The sequence below is a fragment of the Cuculus canorus genome, chromosome 7, assembly GCF_017976375.1.
Source record: "Cuculus canorus isolate bCucCan1 chromosome 7, bCucCan1.pri, whole genome shotgun sequence".
NCBI lineage: Eukaryota > Metazoa > Chordata > Aves > Cuculiformes > Cuculidae > Cuculus > Cuculus canorus.
In genome coordinates, this window is record NC_071407.1 from 38081122 (window position 1) to 38108152 (window position 27031).

Sequence of the window (27031 nt, forward strand, 5' to 3'; positions counted from 1 at the left end):
AGTAGCAGCTCTTATGTTCTGCTCAGGACAGACTGATCTTCTACACTCAAGCAGAGCTGTGCCGTAAGGGTGAACCTATTCAGCACCTCACAAGATGTCTAGTGGCTATAGTCCAGGCCCACCTTAGGAGCAGTCACCTCCACCACAACCAACCACCCAGAGGCCACCTCACTATATATTTGATTTACAAGTATGGAAACAGAGAGGGGAAATTATTTAGCTTATTTCCCGTGAGGTTTATGAGTTCAGAAGTAGGTCAGGTATACTGTAACTCACTGGGGTTTGGGCCTGTAGACCAGGAAGGATAAGCTCTCCAACATGCTGTCTACTCAGCAAAAACAGCCCCAAACAGGGTTTTTCTTTTTAACAGATCTGCAAACAAGCTGGGCCAGCACAGTGTAGCAAGTTTATCTGGTTAATAGGGATTTCAAAGGTCAGCACTACCCTCCCTGATCAGGATGCACCAAAGCATGCGGAAAACTGAACTCGAGATACAGAAGCGGTAGTGAAGAAAGAGTTAGACTCAATACACAGTATTTCTAAAGCAAATGCTCCATAGGTTGAAGAGGGAACTTCTAAAATAAAAGTCTCCAAAGCATGGAGGGTGTTGGAAACTGTTACAAAACTGTTAAAGGAAGGATACAGTGTGAAACTACATCACCAAATTAAAATGAAGTGTCATTTATGAACCAAGGACGTAAATTTATGGACTAAGAACAGCTCTGTATCATCAGCTTCTGACCTGTTGTGTCAAACAGCAGCTGTTTTATTTGGCACTTCCCTGGTCTATAAGAGCTGTGATTATGACTGTACTCATCCAAGTGGGAGTACAGTGACTTCTCAAATTTTTACCGTCTGCTAACTTGTAATCAAAGCCCGCCTTCCCAGGACCAGCAACGTAGCAGGTCCAGCACGAACTTTCACAGCCCATAAAATACGTGAGCACTTCGCAACGACACTAGAAAGAGTAATCAAAACAATACATCCTCTTCCCTAAACACTCCCCTCTGCCAAGCTCTTCTACTAGAGGAGAGAAATCCCATAGCTGCGATTCAGTGAGTGCGCAGAACCTACAGACCGTGGCTAGATCAGGAGCTGCCACTTGAGGACCTCAATTCTTCTGCAACCTAGAAGTTCCTGGCCTCAGTACAACACAGAAGCAAACTGTAACAAACCATTTTTGTTCCAGCAAATCATCAGAAATTACGTTTCCAAATCCTCATGTATGATTTGCTTGCCACAATCCCGCTCTACTCCTTCCTCACTTATTTAAACTAAGACAGTGTATGTGCTTAAAAACAATAAGAACATTCATCTAATTTATCATCTAATGTGTGCTGGTATGCTGGGAAGGAAAACTAATTTTTTGGAAATGCAAAGCATGTTGTAGCATCTCAAATGTCACATAGAAAACAGATTCAACTTACACAGCTTCAACGTAGCGACAGGATGAGAGGAAACAGCCTCAAGTTATGCCCGGGGAGGTTCAAATTAGACATCAAGAAAAATTCTTCACCAAAAGGGTTATCGGGCACTGGAACAACTGCCCAGGGAGGTGGTGGAGCCACCATCCCTGGAGCTATTTAAAAAGACAGGTGGATGAGATGCTCAGAGACACATTTAGCAGTGGACAGGTACGGTTGGACTCGATCTCAAAGGTCTTTTCCAACCAAGTGATTTTACGAAAGGCCAAGCACTAGTTATATTCAGAAGGCTGAACAATTTGAGTAGAAAACGTCGTAGCAGAATTTCACTTTACAAGAAGTGTGTGATATTAAAAAGCACTATAAAACCTCTACAGACATTCCATGCTGTAACAGAGCTTACAGATTCCTCTGTATTGCAGGTTTTCTTCTTTAAAAGCTTAGTTTTTAGACTGGATTTCTGCGCTGAAACCTTGCAGACACTTCTGCATCAAACCAACACAGTTACTATGTATCTGTGCATCAACTCGCTGGCAATTCCCCTAATTTAGCCCTGCAAGTGGAGCTTACCTTAAGACAATCAGAGCACCACAAAAACAAGGACTGGAGCAAAGACATGCGGACAGCTGAAACACACCCTGAACACCGAACAGTAGTTACTGCAGACCTTACCACTGTCTACCACTCCCTGAAAGGAGATTGTAATGAGGTGGGTGTTGGTCTCTTCGCCCAAGTGATAGGACGAGAAGGAACGGTCTCAAGCTGCACAACGGGAGGTTCAAATTGGACATAAGGAAAAATTCCTTCACCAAAAGTGTTATCAAGCACTGGAACAGCTGCCCAGGGAGGTGATTGAGTCTCCAGACCTGGAGGTGTTTAAAAGACAGGGCGACAAAGTGCTTACGGATATGATTTAGTAGTGGACAGGTACAGTCCACTTTACTGATCTCAAAGGTCTCTTCCAACCCAGGGATTCTATAATTCTATATAGATACACACAATACATATGTGTCTGCATAGAGAGAAAGTATGCACTCAATTAGATACAAGCGCAATTGCAGTGTGGATGTAATTGCAGTGTGGCTTCCATGCCACCTGGAAGCACTAAAGCTGGGATGTGAGCCTTAGAAAACTGTCTTCAATGGACTTCAGATCAGGTTCAGAACTACTGCAAAGGACAAGCTTCACGCTTGACCATGTCTGCCAGCTTTCTGGAATCATTTCCTCCCAACTGTAAAACAATGCATATTCAGTTTGTGATCACCCTGTACTGGAGAAAACAAAATCTTAATTATCTTCTCCAGAAGCGAAACCAGGAATACCTTATGAGGAATGCTACTGGTCCGTCAGGACAAAGCTAACGACTTCCACATCCATTGTAGTCTCCTGATGAAATAACTGCACTAATTATTCTGCTTATCATAACAAAATGCCCTTCCACTAACTGTGGTTGGTTCTCTCGGGGTGCAAAGAGCTGCTGGTAGAAAATAACTGTTTGCATATAAATGTGAGGAACCTGGGTAACAAAACAGCAGTGCAACCGGCTAACTTGATCTTATTATTGCTCCAGACACGAGCAGAGGAGAAGATGCTCTCCAAAGGATTTTCTATTTGAGACAGAGATATAAAGCCAGAAGAGCACCATATGTTAAACTTCAATATTGGTTTTGATCAAAACCACTCTGGGAAGAGCTGATCCAGTCAAATTGCATTTGACTGCAACAATGCCATAAACCTTGGAGCAACACATAGATTGTACAGTCTTCTTAACAGAAGTAAGAACTGTATAGAAACCGGGCCACTGTTGGAGAATTTAATTTTCCAGATACAAAGAGCAAATAATAATAGCAGTGTGATTTGTATACTCTCATATGGGATTGATTCACTGGACAACCTCTTTATCTATAAGAAATAAGGTTAATTCATACTCTATTTTGAGAGAGTTCACTCAGTGAAAATAAACTGGATTTGAATGGTAATAAGCTGATTAAACATAACGGAACGACAAAAGCAAACATTTGTAATTAAGGGTTATCAGCACTTGTTTTGAAAAGAAGAAATTATGGGAACTAACAAGAAAAATCAACTGCATTGAGGAGCTCAGCCATCTGAATATGAAGGAGACCTAGAAATCCTCAAATCCCAGATCTCAAACCCTTCAGTATTCCAAGGAAGGAAGAGGGAGAGAAAGCCCTTCCAGAAGAAAGACTCACCATTTTATTCTGAATGAACACATATCTGGCTGTTAACTACCTGTAACATAAGAAGGCTTTTAATGAAAACATATGGATTTCTAAAAAGCTTAAAAACAGACACAATAAAGAGGTCAAGAAAAGAAAATATAGTGCAAATTGGTATGACAGAACCTCGGAAAGATCTTAAAAGTCAAAACACAGTATTTTCCTGGTTTTCATAGCTGCATAAAGATTGCTGGCTGCTCTAAGTAGGCAAGGATCGGGGGAAAAAAACCAGCTTGGGTTCCCCTGCAGCCAGAGGGGTGTTTGGGGAAGAATAATCCAAGACTAAAGGGGATTTTTGACCTTATTTTTAATAAGGGCGCTATGTTTACTATGATATGAAAGGAAGTGGGTGAACGGTGGAGAAAAAATAAAAGATACACAAGGGTACAAAAAGAGGAAATCATCATAAAGTGAAATAAAAACTTGAAGGGGCCATTAGGGGCCATTAAACAGCCAAACCCACAGTTCTGAAATAAACTGCTCACAAAATTGAACATTACTAAGACATTCCTTTTAACTAGGATACTGCATACAATTAAAGTGTAGAGATAAATTATTCATGGTTAAAGCAAAAGAGAATAATTTTCTACAAGTCTATAGAACTTACTTGTGGCACAGAGACCAAGTACGCTTCGCTTCAAATTCCCTTCTAAAGACATGAAAACACTGGAAAATTTGACCAAATTTATTATGGGTTTAAGAGAATGTAGCTTGTGACAGACTAACCTAAGAGATTACTTCATCAGATAACATTCTCCAAATGCTGTAGATCTCATTAATCTGGGTTTTAGCAAGGTATTCAGCAGTGTCACATGGGAAACTGTTAGCTAAGCTGCAACTAGCAGAGGAATTTAGAGGCAGGCAAGCATCTGGTTCAAGGGGAGACAACAGCAGAAGTCCTGAAAACTTAAGAGATTACTAGAGGGTCTTAAAAATTGCACTTGGAATGGATCTTATTAAACTTTTCAACCAGTAACTCTGTCGCTAGTATCAGGAACAGGTTGATAACACGGAATACAATGCTGATACAGATACAAAAGAGGAGATATATATTACACACAAAAAAACAGCTGCTCTGAAAAACTGAACAGCAGCAGGACAAAATTCAACAAGGCACAACTCAAAGTCATGTACTTGGGGAGCACAAGAAATCTCTTGGTATGCTGTGCACTCCCAGGCAAAACTGCAAAGGCAGAGGACCAGGCGTTTCAGTTAATTACGGCATAGTTAGAAACCATGAATGTGATCCAGGTGCAAAAACAGAGATGTGATCCTTGGATCCAGAATAGATATATTTCCCATAGGAACAAGAAAGCAGTGCTATCACTTAAGAAAACACTAGTAACACGTAAAAATGAACTATTTTGATCACCATGTTAAAAGACAGATGTCAGATAAAAGAGGAATGTAAAAAAGACAGCAAAGACACGGGGGGGGGGGGGGGGGGGGGGGGAAAGGACTGCATTGACTCTGGAAATTAGGAGAAGCATCTGAATGCCGGGAGCCTCAGATTTCCAAGGAAGCATCAGTAACAGATGAAGAAAACAACCCAGCCATGCTCCTGCTTTCAGGTGGGCTCAATAGCTACGCCAGCGACGGTACAGAATGGAGGCTGCAGCAGCAGGAACCTCAGCTGGAGATGCAGGCAGGCGTTTCCAACCTGAAGCTCCTAATACGTATTTAGAATTACGAACTTCAAGCCAGTGGTGCTAAAACCGGCTACAAAGGCCAGTGATACCACACCTCAGCCCTGAAAGTTCAATAACAGTATTAAACTATACAAACACCCTTCACAAGTTGACTCTTCATAAAAATTTGTTTTCTTTTCTCTGTTTTAAAGACAGTGCTCATGGATAATGGAATTCATAGACAAAAAAATATTAACACATACACACACAATTTAAAAAGTGGAAACAAAGTTTAAAACTGTAGGTCTCAAACCAAAGCCTGCAGCACACAAGATATCAATTCTCATTTTATATCTTTAGCCCTTACAATTTAGCTGCACAGCAAGTAAAGGCCAGAATCCAGCATAGCCAGGTAATTTTATTTTTAAGCTTAAAAGCTAAAATTTTGTCCATGTTGTTATTTGAAAGTGTTTGTGAGCAAGTGTTTTTTCAGCATAAACACCCATCTACTGCACCCCACAAAGATGTTATCATCAGAGAATCCCAGACACCCTTAACTCAGTAAGCTCCTACGAAAAAAGAAAGAAAGAAAGGGAAAAAAAGCAAAACAAAAAAGAAAGTGTTATGGGGAAAAAAAAAAAAAAAAAAAAGCCTTTAACAACCCTCCCTACCTTTACAAAGAACATAAAAACTTTGCACCACAATTTTACAGGCGACTGCCTTTCTGGCTAAGCTATTACACCTGAGCAAATATGACACAAGGTGACAATACAATTATTCCAACCAGTGATTTAGCACAAGTATAAAACCATAAAGACAATATCAAGCCCCAAACTTCTTTACCGTCTGCATATTCGCTCTCCGAGGGTAAGGTGGGAAGCACAGCAGCTGGGGCTAACTTCCTTGCTTCGGTAGCTCAGTACAGCAGCTGAGAGGGACAACTTCATCATTAAGCGGAGCAGTCCTCTCATTGAATTGCACTCTTATTTCACAGGGTTGTAACTGCAAAGCCATGAGGATTATGTTCCTGAAACCCTAGTGCTAACAGTGATCGATAAAATGCATCAAATAACCTCTTGCTGGGCACTCTTGTGCCTCCCCAGGAAAAGAACACCAAAAGCAATACTTACGCTCAGACAAGTGTATCTGAGAATTCATACACCAAGTCTGAAAATCTCTAAAGCAAGACTGACTCCTGTAAAAGGACACGACACACTAGCATTAATATCATTAATTAGTTACTAGACCTCCAGTACAATGAGCCTACCAGCTCCCTGACCAGCTGTCCTGGAGAACCAATGCAAGGCGGACCCAAAGCTAAGCTTGCCGGGGAACCTGTTACCCTCTCGTAACAATAAAGCACTTCAAATAAGTACAGCTCTCCTTCTTAGCCATGAATATACAAACTCACACGCATCCCTTATTTCTTCAAATGATATCTACAGAACAAAAAAAAAACCTCATGTATCATTCTCTATATTTAACAGAATGCAATAATCAATAAAATTTATCATTTTTTTTTCCCCTACAGGAAGCCTTTAGCTTGCTAGGAACACCGAGCAAGGAAAATACTGACAATCAAGAACAGTAATTACTAAAATAGTGCCAAGAGCTAAAGTGACACACAAGGAATCCACGAGAAAAAAAGACTGCTATGCAGTAAGAAGAGTTAAATATGAAGGGTGGTCAGGGTAAGACCTGAAAAAGTTGACTTTTAAATAAATGAACCGCGGTATGAGAAAAAGAGGATGAAGGAGAGAGAAGGTACACAGAGGGGAAACAGAACAGCCACTACCGCACCGAGTTCAGAGGTTTGGCAACAAATGAGGCAGGCACGAGCCCGCAGGCTTACCAGCCCAGAGAACCCGCAAAAATGAGCCAAAAAGCGCTGCTGAGCGTGTCAGGCTGTGAGCAGCGCTCCTCTCTGGAGAAGAGAGCAGAGGTAGAAGCGGTACTTGGAAAGGAACGTTAATTTCCAGACCAAATACCGGACAAGCGACTGCTCCGCTCTCTCGCTGCAGCAGCACCGGGACACAGCCCCCCCCCCCGGCCCCCCCTCACAGCCCCCCAGCCCCCCTCACAACCCCCCTCACAGCCTCACAGCCCCCCTCACAGCCCCCCCCCCCCCAGCCCCCATCACAGCCCCCCCCCCCCAGCCTCCCCACAGCCCCCCCTCACAGCCCCCCTCACAGCCCCCCCCCCGGCCCCCCCTCACAGCCCCCCTCACAGCCCCCCCTCACAGCCCCCATCCCAGCCTCCTCACAGCCCCCCCTCACAGCCCCCATCCCAGCCTCCCCACAGCCCCCCCTCACAGCCCCCCCTCGCAGCCCCCCATCACAGCCCCGCTCGGAACCGGCAGATCCCGCTGATAAGATTCCTCTAAACACATTAACAAAGCGTTAGCCCGGGGGGTTACCTGGGCCGGTGCGAGGGAAGGAACCAGCCCGGACCGGGGACCCCGGCGGGGTCGCTCCCGGAGCGCCGCTCGGGGCTCTGCGAAACGGCGCCTCCCACCGCCGGGACCGCGGGCACCCCGGCAGGGCCGCTGCGGACCCGGACCGGCTCTGCCTCCCCCGTGTCCACAAACCGGACCGGCTCTGCCTCCCCCGTGTCCACAAACCGGACCGGCTCTGCCCTCCCCCGTGCCCCCAAACCGGACCGGATCTGCCCCCGTGTCCCCAAACCGGACCGGCTCTGCCCTCCCCGTGCCCCCAAACCGGACCGGCTCTGCCTCCCCCCCCCGTGTCCCCAACCCGGACCGGCTCTGCCCCCTTTCCCCGCAGTCGGAAGCGGCTCTGCCCCCCCCGTGCCCGGGCTCTGCCGCCTCTCTCCGCACCTGGGACCGGCTCCACCTCCCGCGCCCGCAGCCGGGACGGGCTCTGCCGCACTCTGCCCGGGCTCTGCTCCTCTCCCCGCAGCCGGGACGGGCTCTGCTCGCTCTGTGCCCGCAACCAGGACGGGCTCCACCTCCCCTGCCCGCAATCGGAACCGGCTCTGCCCCCTCTCCCCGCAGCCAGCACCGACTCTGCCCGCCCCGCCCGGGCTCTGCCCCCTCTCCCCGCAGACGGGACGCTGGTAGCAGCCTCCGGGCGGGCAGGCAATGGTGGTGCGGGGCGCAGGGTGCGGAGTGCACGATACAGGGTGTGGGGTGCGGGATGCAGGGTGCAGGATGTGGGATGCAGCATGCGGGGTGCAGGATACGGGATGCAGGGTGCGGGATGCAGGGTGCGGGGTGCAGGGTACGGGGTGCGGGATGCAGGATGCAGGATGCTTTCCTGCTCTGCACCCCATCAGCCCTTCCCGCAGCTCCCTATCAGTTCTTTCCCCATGGCGGGGGTGCAGCAGCCCCGCGGCTGGAAGAGCCCGGCACGACTTTGGCACCCGGCACGAAGGCGACCAGTGCAACTGGCCCAAACCCAAGACAGGAGAGTGTTTTGAAAAGATACTTCAGTCTTTTATTTATCTTAGAAATATAGAATAGTTTGGGTTGGAAGGGACCTTAAAGCCCATCCAGTCTCACCCCCTGCCATGGGCAGGGACACCTCCCACTGGATCAGGTGCCCAAGGCCCATCCAACCTGGCCTGGAACACCTCCAGGGATGGGGCAGCCACAGCTTCCCTGGGCAACCTGGGCCAGGGCCTCACCACCCTCACGGTGAAGAAATTCTTACTCATGTCCAGTATAAATCTGTCCCTCTCCAGTTCATCCTCGTTGCTCCCAGTCCTATCACCACAAGCCTTTGTGAACAGCCCCTCTCCAGCTTCCTTGGAGCCCATTCAGGTACTGGAAGGTCGCTCTAAGGTCTCCTGGGAGCCTTCTCTTCTCCAGGCGGAACAACCCCAACTCTCTCTGCCTGTCCTCATATGGGACGTGCTCCAGCCCTCCGATCATCTTTGTAGCCTCCTCTGGACCCGTTCCAACAGCTCTATATCCTTCTTACAATGAGAATTCCAGATCTGGACACAATTTTCCAGATGAGGTCTCACAAGAGAGGAGCAGAGGGGCAGAATCCCCTCCCTCCCTGCTGGCCGCGCTGCTGTGGATGCAGCCCAGGACACGGTTGGCCTCTGGGCTGTGAGCGCACATTGCCGGCTCATGTCGAGCTTCTCATCCACCAGCACCCCAAGTCCTTCTCCGCAGGGCTGCTCTCAATCACATCTTCATGTAATGAAACCGGGGATTGCCCCGACCCAAGTGTATGACCTTGCACTTGGCCTCTTCATTACTTATAATCAGCATTCACCAACACTCCCTTTTGCAAAAAAAACCTGCACAGCTCACAATACAAACCATGAGACCGCACAGGCGCCTAATGAAGTTCATTGAAAGCTGAATGATTAAGAAGACCAGGTGGGATTTCACATCGAGGATCAACCATAGACCCTCTCAGCAATAAGCCTGTCTGAATCTGGGCTTAGCTTTCCTCTAACACCTATGGCAAAACTGTACTGGCAGAACTGGCCATGGAATGGAGCAAATGCCACAACTGTGTTTTGGACCTTTTTACCAAGGGATGGGCACCAGTTAAGTGTGACTGGTCTGGAAATAAAACCTGGTTGTTATCGTCTAAAAGGCTTTTGGAGCCAAAGCAAAACAACTCCAGAGGTTCCAGGCCTAATTCTTACTGCATTGCTGTCATTATTACAAACAAAAAATTTAAAAAATTGCATTCTTTCAAAAAAAAGAAGAGTGTTTTTTTGGTCAGGGTGCAGGCGGAAACTAAATAGGAACTCAGAACTGAAGATTTATATGGTGAAGCAACCTCTATGAAATAATACCATAGCACATCAGTTACCTGAAAATCTATGCTAGGACTAAAATTGCTCACTGGCTCTTTTTTTAAAAAATACGTAGAATTATTGTCAAACTGTCTGATGCTACTGGTTCTCATACACAAGCCCTACTTACCCACAGAACTTCAAATCTTAATTTGTTTCAAAAGAAACTTGCGAAACTATAATTGAGACTAATCAGAGTGAGCATTTTCTTTCTTCCATGAGATCAAGGATATTATTGATACCTGAAAAATGAAAGCTTTAAAAAAACTAAATAAAAAAATTATATATATATATAGAGCAGGGTAATTACTCTTTCCCAGTGTAGGTGTGCATTTATTTTGCTCTACTATCAATTAGCAAGCTTTAGCTCCCTTGTGAGAGTCACCTGTTGATGGAATAAGCCACAAACAGATACTTCCGTACCAGCATTCAGTTCTGACACGATCTCACCCAAACCAGCTCCCATTACATCAGCAGTACAGGGTATTTAAGCCTGAATTTTGCTTCCTCAACAACAAAAGAATTCCTGTGGGCAGAAAGGACTATCCAAGAGAAACTGCCGCAGAGTGAGAGGAGAGACTTCTTACTTCAGCACAGACATGTATATTAAATTTTTTAAATGCTACAAGAATGTTACTATTGTTGGTTTCAAATTTGCTCAGAGTGTTATCAAAAGGAACTAATTCACCTTTTGGTCTCCAATATGTGAATCCTTCACATAGGAAGTGGTTTTGGAAGTGTAAAAATATAACAAAACTAACAATGATTGACTTGAAAGGTGCTCGTTAATGTCTTTACCCTCTGTGAGGATCCTGTATCTCAACAATGAATATGTTCAAAACATAGCCAGGATCATCATTTCGCAGAGGATTTTCCCTGCAATCAATCATGAGCCCGCCAACCTCTTGTCGAAATGTATTTACACAGTAATAGTGCAGCACAGAGAAGATAAAAACACAATACTGCCAGACTCCGAGGTGTATTTTTCTGTACTCAGGGATAAGATGTCTGGGAAATAAATTCTGCTTTTTTAAAAAGCAGGACCTAACATCCCATTAGAACCTCATTTGCTGTTATCCCCACCTTCTCGGCAGGCTGGTGTACCTGTCCTAGGAATGCAAGGTCAACCCACCACTGTCGGAGCTTCTGACCCACTGCCAGACTGTTGGCGCGGCTCTGATTCTGCTCACGCTCCGTGGATACAACAGGTTCTTCAGTCCAGCCTTGTGAAACATATACTTGTAGAAAGTTACTTTCCATCTTCCAGCTATTTAAAACACCTTATGTGACATGAAGATCATTGGAAATTATGGAGCTCGTCCTCCCAAAACACATTTCTGGGCATGTGAAGGAGAAGGTGACTGGGATGGGTCAGCCTGGATTTACCAAAGCTAAGCCATGCCTGACCAACCCGACTGTGACAAAGTGACAGATATAATAGTGATAAAAAGTGGGTGAGGGGACAGCAGCCGTCATTTCCTTTGACCTTCTAAAGACTTTCAGCCCTGTCTTCCACAACATTTGTGTTTCTAAGTGAGGATGGCACAGTCTGAATGAGTGAACAATCAAAAAATAGGTAAACTAAATAGGTAAACTAAAACAACGGCTGAATGATGGGGCTCAGATGTGGCAGGAAAGGAACGAAGAGGCATACGCTGAAACGAGAGAGGTTTAGACTGCGCATCAGGAATAACTTTTCCCCGTGAGCAGAGACAAGCAGTGCAGCAGGTTGCCAGTGAGTCTCCATCCTCACAGGCTTTCAGGACCCAACGGGATAAAGTCCTGCAGAGCCCGGTCTGACCCCAGAGCTGGCCCTGCTCTGCACAGGAGCGTGGACCACAGCCCTCCCCAGGCCTTCTCCAACACGAATTTCCTGTCATTCCTAGCCTTGCCTCCAAGTAAGTCACATATGCAGAAAAGCAGGCGGCAACTTTTGTCATTGCGGAGTCCTGTGAGGAACAGGGAGCTGGACTCGACGATACCTATGAGCCCCTTCCAACTTCAGATGTTCTATGAGTCTGTAGTTGAGAAACAGTAGCTACTACTTAGGAAACAAATGTTGGATCAAATCTTATAGTAACCAACATATGCATTTCCAGTTAAAAGCAAGACCATAACTGTACAAAACAGCTAAAAATATTCATGATTCTAAGCTTTTACGTAGTTTAGGTGAGGCAAACAGAACTACTTGCAGCTTCCCACTGTACACATGTATGTTTTGCAGCAGAACGAGCGACATAAGCAGCACAAGGAAGCTGTTGGACTCATTCTAGACAAAACACAAAATAATTTTATCTATGACAACATTTTTACAATCTTTCTAAAAAGCACAAAGTTTGATGCCCTAGGGGGTAGAAAACACAGATGGCAACTCAGTAACTATGATCAAACTGATATCAGGGAGGGAGGAGAATTAAGAATTGCTTCTGGCTTAGTTCTTGTATTTTCAATTTAGTTAATTTGAACCTGGGGTAAAAGATTTGGCTGTGCTATAATTCTCTGCAAACAGGAGCGTATAATAAAATGCTGACTGCCCCTTCACTACGGTAATCCTAGCAGGCCTGCTATAAGGTGCCACCGTGCACTCAAGAAAGACCATCCTTCTTCCCTGTGAAGAGATTTGAAGTACTAAGTGGTAAAAAAACCTAAGCACAATTTTCACAGAGGCATGTTACAAACATCTTAACTGATTCTGCTCCTGTCTTTTCCAGTATCTTTGTCACCAAGAGGCAAGGTGTAAAAAACCCACGATCACAGCTGACCGTGGACGGAACTGGGAAGGCTGGAACACGTTCTGCAGAGCCCTGCAATCTGCCCATCTGTTCACAGGGAGGGATTACATCAAATCCCATTGAGCTTTCATATTCACAAATCCAGGAGGAGCAGTAATTGGCTTACTGAAGTTTGTTAAATTCATAATTTTATCGCAAATTCGTCTCAAGGCAAGTTCATTCACAGTATTAATTTTTCTCCTTTTTCTACAGCTCATTTGTTCCGTAGCACTATAAATATTATGTGGATGAAAATTGCAGGAAATAGCTATTCTGAGCTCCAATGCTTTATTAAAAGATATCTGTTTCCCCCCCTTCAAAAAAAGTATAAGGGTAATTATATCTGCATTTACATTGCTCCTTTCAGAAAGATTATCTAAGCCTCTTTATAGACCATCAAATTACAAACCCACAGCACTGACTGTATGCAAACAATCAGATATATTCCATATGCAGCTGTGAAGACTGCCGTAAACATTTATATTCATGCCAGTTCATCTGTGCTAGGATTAACGGAGTGAGAAAAGCTGGCCAAGGACACCTATTTAAAGAACCAGGAGGTTTAAGTAGATGGAACCAGCACAGTAACTTCTCATCTAAAGTGCAGCACAGCTAAGAACTATGCAACCTGTAATTCTTAAAGCAAAGGCAAGATTTAGGGCACGATCCCACCGCGTCCTGCCAAGGAAATTGTGCTTGACATGTCAGGAACCTTTTTGGAGCAGGTGCTCAGAATGCTAGCACAAAACTAGGAGGAAAAGGACTCTGTGAACATTCACAGGGGCTTTGCACAGACCGGGGTACACCGTTTGCCTGGTATGGATGAGACCCTGGTTCTTGACAGCTGCAAGGCTCTCTGGGGGGCAGCAAGGGAAGAGACCCCAGGCGACGGCAAAGGACACGTCCAGGCTGGCTGTCCTGCCTGAAACAGCATTTCAGGGAGATACATGGAATTTTTAATGCATAAATCAAAATCGTAGACTTGAAATCCTTCTCCTTCACACAGTGGCTCTGAACTGCTGAAGACCACCGCTGCTGCTGCATTTTTACCTTCACATTCTTCAGCTGTCTCGAGCTCCACCTCTGTGAAAACACAGACCTGTCTTAGTCCCACCGGCGCTGAGAAACACAGCATTTCCCACCTTAAGCAAATTGAAATCCAATGACTAAGGGCCCCGATGTATAGGCTCAACTCCTAAAGCCCACGGCCTTCATAAAATCACTGCTACGGCTTTCTCTAAAACCTCAGCCAGAGGAGGCACGGACGTGCCCATCATCTGCCTCTTAAGAAACGAAACCAAACTCAAGTCCTTCCAGACCAGAAGAAAACAAGAAAATGCCACTTCTGTTTTGCAGGCAGTTGCTCTAAGCACCAGGATATTTACAATTCTGGCAGAGACGCTCCTCACCTCTGCGGCTGAATCCCTGCCAGCAAAGCAGGTTTTACTGGGCTGCAAAGCCAGATTAGTAGATAACTCCTCTGTAGCCTGGTGATCAGGCGTTTAATGTAAAATGCAGAGAAAGTCTCTGGACAGAATCCCCTTCTGCTGGCATGTTTTAAACAGAAAACGTGAGCTCTGCTTAACCCTTGGAAGAAAGAGGATAACAGTCTATCCCCAAAGCGGCAATCCAGTGGGTGGGCACGAAGCTATCCTTCCAGCAGCCCTGATGGCCAGGATGATGCTCCAGTGCGCTCACCCTCTCTGGGGTCACAGTGTTGTGGCACCTGGTGTGATGTTTACAGTGCACAGCGTAGCCTGGCAAAGAGGGCTCAGGGCTGAGCAGGCTGCCCAGGAAGCGTGGTGGGGTGCTGAGGCCAACTGCAGCTCCTCCAGGTATAAATGCAGGCATGGTGCCATCCTAGCACAGTTACACCCTTCTAGGGCCAGCCTGCCCCAGTGAGCCTCCCTGTCTCACACAGGATTCAAGTTAGGATCCAATGACCCCTTAAAGATGCAGACGGGTTGTTAAAATTTGCTTAATATTTGAAGCGGCAGAGGAATGTAGGACACACAGCAAATATACATATACATATGTATATAAATACAAATATAGAAACATGCACAAAGATATATATACACATATATATTAAGAAGTGCCTAATAAATGCATACGTTTTACTTGGTGGTGTCAGACTTCAGCAGTTCTCAAAGCTTGGAAGAATCCCTTTGGACCATTTTAAGCCTACCCAAGTCTGGAACGCCAAACAAGATCCAAGCACAGACAGCGCCAAACTACTGAAGTCACAGTCAGACAATAAACAGGAGTTCTAATCCTCTCTCTTCTGTCTCTGTCTGAAAGTAATGGCTGCGAGAGACATGTCTGAAGAGCTCTCCTTGGTAACGCAGCACTGAAAAACCACAGTAGCATCCAAATGCCATGGCCTTGTCCTAGAAACATCTCTGTGGTCCAGGTACCTATGCCCTTCAGTTGCTGTCAACAAGCAGGCAAAAAACTATCAGCTTGAAAAATAAGTTTTCTTCTGTGAACAACTGTTCACCAAAGCACGAAGCCAACACTTTCGCAACCTCACACAAATGGCCCGGCTTCCACTTGCTACCACAGCAATGAGGATGAAAGTGGCTGAGCTACAGATAAAGACTGTTTCATTCCCATCCCACTTGAACTCAGCTCGTTTGAGCTTGCATTCTGCTTCCTTCTCATCAGGTGAGCTGATGGTAGGTAGCAGGGGAAATGAAGAAAAAACACTTAAATTATTTGCTTACCCTTCAGCAATAAAAGGACAGAGAAATGCATCATGCAAAATAAAATGTCCTTTGTAGGAAAGGGGGATTTTATGTCTAAACATTAGTTCTTATGAGAGATCTGACTTCTCAACTAGCAATCTTTTAAAAGCTGTAACCCTGTCTGGGAGGGTTCCCTTATTGCTTTAGCAATAACCCAAAAAATTGCATTACGAGTTTTTGGTATATGTGTTTCTCTTTCTAGTGCCTTCTCCCAGACTTTGCTCGGTTTCCAGCTGCCACGCTCAATCCATATAGTTGATTATCTGCTTTACTTCCTGAAAGTTTATTGTTCAAAGGGTTATTCTTTAACTGTTTATCACTCCCAACTAAATTTTTTTGAAAGGCAAAAGCTGTCTTTTGAGACGCAGCTTGAAAGCACTACAAGATAGCATATTATATGTATGGAATTATACAGTAAAACACCCAGTAAATTTACTTCTAATAAACTACTACACGATGTTTTACATTATTCTTGCTTTCACAGTTCACCACACACATAGCCCTGACCAGTAATTACGATGTACTGAAGCTTTACTAAGGAAAAAAGAAAAGAAAAAGAAAAAAGAAGTACTTTTTGCTATCCAACCTGCATTGATTTTTGCCCAGGACACAATGGCAATCTCTGTTCCAGCATTGACCTTCTGGTTGGATCTTCATATGAATTCCACTTCCAACAATAACCACTTTCTTTCGGTAGTCCTAGATACCACAGACCTGCAAGTTAACTGAGGCCGGTAAGTCAACTGCACATTAGCTCCTTGTCACTCAAGGCTAATTCCCACAGATTAGAGAAGGAAATCCTTACGCTCTCCCAGGTCCTAAACCCTACTGTCAGAGAAGAGCATTTTGTTTCACCCTTATTCGTCTTTTTAGGGGAAAAAAAAAACAACCAAAATCAGAATCGCTCATTCATTATTACTACCTGCACCAAAAATACCAGAGGAGATGAACTAAGACCAATCTCTGACCATGAATTAGTTCGCAAACCAAGTCCTATGAACACCGTGCATGTTTACCCTGATTAACTCAACAATCACGTGGTTACTTGCTGTCAGCAACAAACCCACAACCACAAATCCCTCCCCCTCTGCTTTTCTGGTGTTCTGCTCCCCAAGGCTTGCCGAGCACTGTTACTCCAAATAGGAGGCTTTGAAGCTGTGAAAAATCACCAGAGGCAGAAAATCTAGATCATTCTTTTTTTCTTCACCACAAAAAGATTTCTTCCTAAATTCAGAAGTGCATTTGTCCTCCTGATTCCGTAATGCCTCTAGATGAAGGCTTGCTCCCACAGGCTCCGGGCATCACTTGGCAGGGGAGGATCCACTCTCTTAAAGAGAAGCCTGACCTCTCACTTGGAAATTTTGTCCATATCATCTCCACTTCTTTACCTACTTCAGTTCTTCCCCTTCTCCCAGTCTGTTTCGCCCTCAGAAGACAGAGAAGTCTTAAATTATCACTGAGAGCTTCCAAGAAAAAGACACCGACCTCAAATACACAGACCCAAACCGCCTTTCAAACACACCTGCCAGTGAACCGGCAGGAGAGAATTACTCACCCTGCTCCAAATCCTCTTTTTCCAAATTCTGGATAAAGGGCGAGTTTCAATGGACTTTTATCAGCCTTTCTAAAAAGCACAAACTGGCATGAGACTGAGGCTGCTCTTTTGGTTCCACTTTGGATCACAGTACTTTGATTTACTTTCTTTTCTCTGAGTAAGAATGGATATTTAGGATGAGGGTCTTAAAATACAACCAGAAGTTCACAGTTCTACAGTTCTGAGTCTCTCCTAATATTAGACTCTTGAGGATTAAAAAGAAAAAGACAAGAGACTATGCCATCAGTCCAACACAATGACAGCACTGCCAGTTTTTATGACACTGGGGCACATACAGTAAGCGAGCAGGGAGCAAATAATTACCTTTTGAGTGCCAATGAGCTTACTGTGCATGTGGCTGGAGTGGATTGACTTGAGGTAAGGCAAGCAGAAAGGATGCAGGCATTACGGCTCCTCCACAGCGCCCACGGCAAATCACAGAGCACTGAATTTCCAAGTTGGCAGTATTTGCTTCTTAAAATGCTCTGCATAGCTTGTATTTATTTACTGTTGAAAATTCTTGATTGTTTAGATATATATCGTGCAGTAGAAAAAAATGTACAATGTCTATATGAAATATTTTTCTTCACGTTTCGTATCCAGTCAAGGAAGGAAGATTGTAACCACTCAATGCCTGCGACTTCACCTCTTAGAATAATTTCTATGTTAATGCATTATTATGTGATAGACTTTGAGCGAGGGTCAAGCAGCTCTTGGAAACAGGAACATCGTGCATATTGTGAAAGCTAATGGAAACATATTTAAAGTACACTGAAAAGAACAAAAGTGGATTAAGAATACCTTTAAGTATTCCCAAAATTCATTTTTATGTTGATTCAGGTCTCACAGGAAGTCAGATAAAATATTTCAAATGGACCTGAGATTTGTATTAAGATTTATACAGAAAAGACCAACACGATTAACATTCTAGTTTAAAAGCTTTTGCAGATAACCCCCTTATTCCCTTTCCATGTGTTGCTTTCCACCTCATTTCTAATTTTGCGCACAAGTGTTCCAGAGCTGCATGCAACTCCTCCAGAGTAAAGCACAGCAGAAACCACCACCTGTGTTTGACCAAATCAAACAACTGTTAGGAACAACCACTTCCACAGTTAAGAAAATGTTGCCACCTCCAGGTATGTGCCGAGCCTGGCAAAGGAAGAAGAGAAACCAGGTTTGTCCCTATACTTTGGTGGTTTTCTGACTGAAACCCCAGTATCTGCAACTGTTACAAAGGTTGTGCTAAAGGAGAATGACGTTTAGAAGTGTCCTTGATGGGCCCTCCTAGATGAGACAACAACAGAAAGGAAGGAACACATGCCGATGCTTTACCAGCACTGCTGATTTTCATCATCCATTTGCCCTTATTATTGTTTTCTCTCCTGTCAGTGTCTATGAATCCACTTCTACAAGTTTATTTGAAGAACCACTACACTGTCCTTTGCAAATCTCTCCCTCACTCTCCCACTATAATTGCCAAACACAAGTAGACAGAGGAAGAACACAGTTTTGTAATATAATTCTTTTAGTTAGATTTTTAGTTTACCATGAAAACACAATTCAAAACATGTTCCAGATCACTACAATGCCTCTTCTCTCTCTCTTCCAGAGGCTACTTATGCTCAAGTGATTTGTCTTAATTGAAATAGCTCCCTTGCTCTAAGCTTAATCCTTTTTTATCCCCATTGTCTCCTCATAGAATCACAGAATAGTTTACGTTGGAAAAGACCTTTAAGATCTTTGAGTCCAACCCCTTAATCCAGCACTGCCAACTCCACAACTAACCCACGTCCCTAAGAAACACATCTACCCATTTTTTATATACGTCCAGGGATGGTGACTCCATCACTTCCCTGGGCAGCCTCTGCCAGTTCTAGATAACCCTGTTGGCAAAGCAATATTTCCTCATATCCAGTCTAAAGCTCCCCTGGAAGAACTTGACACCATTTTGTCTTTTCCTATCACTTGTTTCCTAGGAGAAGAGATCAATACTTGCCTCACTAAGGCCTCCTTTTAGGTTGCCGCAGAGAGTGATAAAATCTCCCCCTCAGGCTCCTCTTCCCCACACTGCACAGCCCAGGTTCCCTCAGCTGCCTCTCAAGAGACTTGTTCTCCAGCCCCTTCACCTCTTTCATTGCTCTTCTCTGGATGTGCTCCAGCCCCTCAACGTCCTTCTTGTGCTGAGGGGCCCAGAACTGAACAGAGGATTTGAGGCGGAGGCTTCCCAACACCTAGTGCAGGGGAACAATCACTTCCCTGGTCCTGCTGGCCACACCATTTCTGATACAAGCCGAGATGCTGTTGGCCTTCTTGCCCACTGCTGGCTCATGTTCAGCTGGCTGTTGACCAGCATCTCCAGGTCCTTTTCTGCCCGTCAGCTTTCCAGCCACTCTTCCCCAAGCCTGGAGCACTGCCTGAGGTTGTTATGGTCCCATGTGCAGGAGCCAGCACTGAGCCTTGCTGAATCTCATACAATTGGCCTCAGCCCATTGATCCAGCCTGTCCAGATCCCTGTGCGCAGCCTTCCTTCCCTCCAGCAGATCAACACTCCCACCAGATTTGGTGTCATCTGCAAACTTATTGAGGGTGCATTTGAAGTCCTGGTCCAGATCTACGATAAAGCTACTAAACAGAACTGGCTCCAATACTGAGCCCTGGGGAACACCACTTGTGATGGGGCGCCAACTGGATTTAACTCTAGTCACCATAACTCCTTTCTTTAGAACTCTTCTGGTACTTTCCCTTCTTGTTAACTCTTCGTTCTCCATTCTCTGTATACCTGCACCAATTCTTTGATCAGTTCCAAGTTTCAATAATGCACCTCTCTTCCTCTTTCCTTGCCAGCTCCTGACTTTATTTCCTCTGTGCTGACCCCACCAGTTCCTTAGTGAAAACAGTCTGTCCAAAAATGGACTTCAGGGCAATGCTCTATGAGCACATAAAGTCGTTACTAGGTGGCTGCTCTACAGCTCCCAGAAACTGAAACAGTTCGTTCGGTAAGAAACCAGAGGGACTGCCAAGCTCTGACTGATCTCTGCCCTGTCTCCCCATCTTCACCACTAGCTACCTGCTAACAGCAGCAGAACGCTTGGGAAGACCATTTTCAACCATGTGTTGAAAAACATCCTGAAAAAAAAATAAAAATAAGAAAGATAAAAGTAAAAACAACCCTGTAGTGAAAGTATATCCTTTACTCCTTTGTGGTGTCCAAGCTTTCGCTGCCCAAGATCCCATCTTGCTACTTAAACAGCACAAAAACAACCCACGCTTGGTGTTGGCTGCCAGGTTCAAGGGTGCCACTGATTTGGAATGTCTCCTGTCCCACCTCCTTTCTCTCCAAATGAAAAAAATGAACAGGAGGAGGATTAACTCATGCATAGGCCATGCCCCGAGCACAAGGTGATTCAAGGCTGAAAGCAGTGCTCCTGCAGAAATCAGGGATTTTAGTTCCTAAGTATCTGAGTATCTGCCCCAGGCAAACCCAATAACAGTCGTGGAATGGAGTTAGCCCAGAGCACGGTGGTAAATCATTCTAATGCCCTCGACATGCAGTTCAAAACAAAGGAATTTATCTAAATGAAGTACTTGCTCACCTCGGTTGTATCTATTACAGCCAGGACATTAGCAGGTCAACAGCAAACACTGAATAATAAAACCAGCTCAGCTACACAAGAATACAGAGGATCCTGCAAGTTTCTCTGCTGCTTTGCTCATCTATTACATGTTGTGTTTGACAGCAGATTAAGAATAATGACAAATCATACCCAATAAACTCAAAATGTGGAACACGAACTATTTTGCATTCTTGCTGATAATTATAACTGATCTGAAATATCAGATTGTTACCAGTCTTCACGTAATGAGACAGTAGCTCATTAATGAAGAAAAATTGAGATTTTTGTTTGCATTGTACTGAATTATAATTATCAGGAAATAAATACTCTATTGTTATACATTCAGAAGCAAACATAATTTTGACATGAAGTCAAAGCCTTACAGCCCATTTCTTCCTCGCACTCTTTCGACTAAAGTGTCACAGCTACCTTTTTGAATCATAGAGGTACATATAATTGTCAAGTAGAAGCACTAGCATCCAAGGGAATTTTCTCATCTGAGATCATTCTGTGATCTATGCCTAATAATTATTTTCAAGGGAGAACAGCACTTCATTTTATGATTTATACAAGTTGGATATCCAACATTTACATTCAGTGGAACTAAATTTTATTCATTTTAAATCAGAATGATATTGGCATGTGAAGATCCTACCAAGTATAACTTTATACAAATAAGAAGTCATGATTATATAAAAGAATTACGACTATAGATCCATTCATGACAGAAGTCCTCATTTCTAAATATCCACACGGATTTTGGAAGGGAGAAGAAGAAATATTTTCATCTCTTTAAAAACAACAAAAGAAGTCTCACAATAACAAGTGATATATACAAGCCTTCTCTTTGCAAACCAACACGCAAGAGCTCGGCTGGTTTTGCCTGGGGACATTTATTTATGCTGGGGAGATAAACTATTCTGATGATTCAGAAAAAAAATATGTAGCAGCCTCTCCAACCAAATTCACTTTTAGGCTAAAATGAGTAGCGATAATGTTCACAAAATGAATTTTCAGGATGATAAGCACTGAAGTAGAACACTTCAACGAAGATCTACACATAATTTTGACTATGGCAGAACTTACATTACGTCATGTGTTATTTTAAGTTGTTAAACTTGATTATGACAACCTTTTTTTCCTCTGAAGTGCTGCATTCCCATTCTAGAATATGATATGACAAAGAGGGTTTTTCCTCCTGTCCCCTTCCCCCTAGGAATTACCTTTGCCATAGTGGCACCCACAAATACACTTTAAATAGAGAACACCCTTCTCCCACCTACAGATAAGTACCTCTGCAACAGCTTTGGTCATTACAGACAGCTAACTTTTATTCAGCTTAAGACAAAGAAGTGTTTTCTTTCCCTTGAAAGAGCAATCAACCTTGGCCAGGGATGCTCTGCTGCCTTCCTGGCTCCACCAAAAACTCTGGCTGTTCCGACTGCATGATGTATATCACCTATTGCCATTTAACTTGCTCCTAGCTTTGCTGTTCATTACCTGGAACCCATCAAATTTCCTTCCACAGTGCTGTTTTATGGACCACTCACTCTCACAAATCAAAGATAGTCACAGTGAAGGATGAAAGTTGACTTTTTTCCCTGGAGAATAATAAGCTCTCTTTGGGAGGATTCAAAAACTTCAGACTTCACAACATAAAGTATCAGTGTTGAAAACAGACAGGAAAGGTCTCTGGTAAAGTAAAACGAGATAAAGAACAGGACACAAAAAGCTTACCGTCGCTGGAAAAGAGGTAAGCGTGAGCCTGGGGGGCTGTGTGTACACGTGTGTCTCTCCTCAGACCCCACCAAGATTATCACACTGAGTCCTCTGCTTTGTTTAAGGACCAGCTGAAAGTCTGCAGAAACAAGGGTTTCCCTTTTTCTGCCAGCGCCTGTCCGTACGTACTCTTTTTTAGGTTCTAATATGCAAAAGAAATTGTTTCAAATCTGATGTGCAAATAACTTGACACCTTCCCCACTGCCCGGTGTTATCCCCTTCAAAAGATAATAAAACTAACACCCCAACCGAACACCCTAAGAATCCTTTGTGTTTGCAGAAGAATGCAGCATCCCCATGTAGCCATCTTGAAACAATCCCCTCATTACCATTAACTTTCAAACCATAGCTCTCAATTTGGTCAAAAATAACATTTGTAAATGTAACGCACTGCCTAAAAATACTCATGGCAATAACAACACCACTAATAATGAGGATGGAGATCTTTTTAAACCATGAACAAATTTTGATTTTACTCTAAAATTAACTTGTGAAAAAATAGAGCATTTTGTACCACTTATGTTCATTGTTTACTTCCTCTATTCAGCTTTCTGGGTGCTATTTATAAGAGGAAAGAATGAATCACTGTCTTGCCTTGGGATGAGCCCTCGGGTATAGTTATATGTAATCATACAAGCTGGCACAGACAAGAACTTGGAGGCAGGTGCTTTTCAGGAGACAATGACAGCAACATCCATCGAGTAACAATGAAATCTCTATTCTGGGATTAAATACAACATAAGAAAGAAATATGCTTCAGGACAGGAAACAAAAAGATAGCCTTGATAAGATAGTGCCTCTCCAAGAGAATGGCACCCTGATGACTCTCTGGAAGACTTGAGAAAGGACCAAAACGGCTCTGGCTGCTGAAGGTTTGCTAAGAATCCTTTTTGTCTTGGGAATTTCATTTCCCTACAGCCACTAAATGCTGACTCTTTTGAGGAAATCCATACGGCCTAGAGAAAATTACTATCTGTTGCTGAAAATGTCCCATGGATTGTCTCTATTTCAGAACCCATGTAGCTTTACCTCCCAAGAGGCAATAAGATAATCATGTCATAGAATGGGTTGGGTTGGAAGAGACCCTTGTTTCTGCAGACTTTCAGCTGGTCCTTCCATCACCCATTTTCAAAACCCCTGCTGTGGGCAGGGACACCTTCCCCTCAGTCAGGTTCCTCAGAGTGTCATCCAACCTGGCCTTGAACACATCCAGGGGTGGGGCAGCCAGGACTTCTGCTCTGCACCGGGGTCGGGGCAATCCCAAGCACAAATGCAGGCTGGGTGATGAATGATTGAGAGCAGCCCTGAAGAGAAGGACTCTGGGGTGCTGGTTGATGAGAAACTTAACACGAGCCAGCAATGTGTGCTCGCAGCCCAGAAAGCCAACCGTGTCCTGGGCTGCATCCAAAGAGCGTGACCAGCAGGGCGAGGGAGGGGATCCTACCCCTCTACTCTGCTCTTATGAGACCTCACCTGGAGTCCTGTGTTCAGGTCTGGAGTCCTCAGCACATAGATCTGTTACAGCCACTCCAGAGGAGGGCCACGAAAATGGTCTGGGAGCTGGAGCACCTCCCGTATGATGACAGGCTGAGAGAGTTGAACTTGTTTATCCTAGAGAAGAGAAGGCTCCAGGGAGAGCCTCTATAGCAGCCTTACAGTATCTAAAGGAGGCCTGTAGGAAAGCTAGGCAGGGGCTCTTTATCACGGAGTGCAGCAATAGGATGAAGGGTGATGGTTTTGAGCTGAAAGAGGGTGGATTTAGGTCAGATATTAGAAAGAATTTTTTTACTGTGAGGGTGGTGGAGGGCTCTGGGAGAGGCTGCCCAGAGACACTGTGGCTGCCCCATCCCTGGGGGTGTTCAAGGCCAGGTTGGATGAGGCTTTGAGCAACCTGATCCAGTCGGAGGTGTCTCTGCCCACACCTGGGGCGTTAGAACTTGATGATCTTCAAGCTCCCTTCCAACCCAAACTATTCTATGCCATCTATGTAGAAGTCCGTGTACACAGAGCCAAAAAAGAAAAAAAAAAAAAAAAAGCCCCACAGCCACTTCTCCTTTCAGAAACCCCAATCACACTGCCTTTTTCTTTCTCTTCGCCTCTCTGGCCAAAACCCAACTCTGCAACAGGTGGCCCCATTTCTTCTGACCTTCCCCTCCATGGCAGCACCCTGTGCACCAGCCCTGGCTCTTGGTGCAGCCCTTCGGAGCCCTTGCAGCACCCCGGAGCAGACCCGGCAGCTCGCACAACCATCACCCATCACCCCATGCAACCTTAGGGACTCTTACAATTGACAACACCTCCAAAGGAGATGCTCACAGCTCACAGCATGCGTTTCTTTAGTCACTTAGCACAAAAATAACACCTGCTTTCCTTAAACCTGAGCAGTGTTTAAGAAAAAAAAGGGGATATTCACTACTCGGTGTCTTTGGGGGTCAGTTGATAAGGATCAGCAGAGCTGATTCAGCAGCTGGAAGGGAACTGCAGAATTTAAAGTTAATTTTCCTCACTTCTTTTTATACACAAACCAGCAAGCAATACTATCCCCCACATGCTCAGGGATTACAAACACTAGCTGGGCAGATTCCTTCCTTTGCTTTTATGTTCAATACATAAGACTTCAGAAGCTTCAGCACTGATTCTAAAACATGCTGAAAAAAAAAAAAAAACCCATGTACGTTGTAATTCGCATTGAAGAAACTTCCTCTGCGTTTTAGGGTATTTTTCCTTTGCACAATAGGATCCTGAAATCGCTGCAGGACATCCCAGCCACAAACCCTTTTACATGGACCTTCTGCACCAGCTCATTTGCTAATGTCTAATGTTAACTGATCTAAGCCTGGCCTCAATCTTCTTTTAATGAAAGAGAAGGAAGAGGATACTTTAACAGCTATTATTAGCTCTTAGTACCTGTCTGCAGAAAACAAAAAACAGAGCCTTTAATTCCCCAGCCTTTCTTACAGCCCAATGAGACACATCCAAGACAATCAGCATATGTTAAAAAAAAAATCCCTACAGCTGTGGCTACAGTGATTCCTTCATTTCAATGCCTTCACCGGGGAAGAATCTTAAATGAACAAGAAATGGCAGGGGGTGGTGGAATTAGGTGATCCCTAAGGTCCCTTCCAACTCAAATCATTCGCTGATTCTATGATTCATTTTAGGAAAAAAAAAAAAGTTTGATTATTTGAACTTTCCACTTCGAAAACGAAATGGTAACTCCTGTAACTCTATCTGGGACTTTGGGGAAGTCACCTGGGCTTTGCTACTGTAGAGTTTTTTTGCACCAGCTTACAAATGCACACCCAACCTCAGCGCGTTCTTGTTGTTCATAACCTTCCCACGACGCAAATAACGCTCTCCTCTTCCTGCGGGCTAAACTCGCATTTCCCTGCGCTGTTGGGAGTTTCACAGCCCTCGGTTCTGGCAGGACAGAGGCAACCCAAAGGCTGCTGGCAGGCAGAGCGGTGCTAGCACCGTGCGGTTGGGCTTGGGGCGCACAAGGGGATTCATGCCTTTATCGAACACAAGGGCGGTTGGAACTGGATGATCTTTGAGGTCCCTTCCAACCCAAACTATTCTATGATCTGTGATTCTAAGTAGAGAAGCCAGTGGCAGGGAGCAGACCTTGACTGGTCCTGCAGCAGAAAGGCAACATCAGCACGATCGATGCCGCGAGTGCTCAGGAACTAAGAAAATCTCCTTCCGTTTCTGAAGAACATTGATTTCCTTATGTCTGTATTTTTTTTGTTGTAAATATGCAAGAAAAAGGGGTTGTGGGTTTTCTTTTCTTCTCTTAGTAATTAGTGAAAATAAGATTTTAGGTCAAACATTTGGGCTGAAATATTTGATGACTGTGAAAAATGGTAACATATGTGATTGCTTGGCTAACTGGATAACTTGACAATTAACTAGAACAGGGTAATTGAGACATACGTAAATGGATTACATGCTTAAAGTTCAGACTGCGTTGGTTAGTTAAATGAATTACATGTACTTCAAGTACAGGACAGATTGTGATTTCACCTTGATTTTACTCTCATAGTCATTATGCAGCCTGATTAATTTAGAGAAAGAGCGGTTCATGGCTAAATTCACAAAGAATTTCGACATATGTAGGAATGCGTGTTAAAAAAAAAGATCTAGAGAGAGAAATAAACCCTGCAGCATTTTGGTGTAATGTTAACGTAGTTTTACTTTTCCTGCATTCATTCACAGTAAGTTGCTAAACCCCTACTTTTATATTTGCCTCACAAAATAAAGGAAAATGAGAGCATAAGAAACTTTTCCACAAGCAAACCTTCAGTCTCGAAATAGGGGCATTATTTTCATATACAAATAATTTATTCTTGGCAGAAAAACATTTTTTCTTTGGATATATTAATACATAGTGCTTACAGTTTATACTGAATTATAAAATCAACAAATTTTGCCTAGCTATCTCTTGGTAAAACACTA

At 44.2% G+C, this 27031-nt stretch overlaps 1 protein-coding gene across 11 annotated transcripts in view; it reads right to left on the bottom strand.

Annotated features, from left to right (window-relative positions):
• Window positions 1–27031, bottom strand: part of PCDH15 (protocadherin related 15) — an 855028-nt gene that overhangs the window by 436739 nt on the left and 391258 nt on the right. The window contains exon 1 of one of the 11 annotated variants that reach the window (XM_054071955.1): window positions 16176–16313. The exons of 7 other annotated variants lie outside the window; for them this stretch is intronic. The gene's annotated coding sequence lies outside the window, so the exon portion shown is untranslated. Of the gene's footprint in view, window positions 1–7708; window positions 7729–16160; window positions 16314–27031 lie in introns of those variants that run through there. 3 more of the 11 variants (XM_054071956.1, XM_054071958.1, XM_054071962.1) reach the window with 3 other exon arrangements.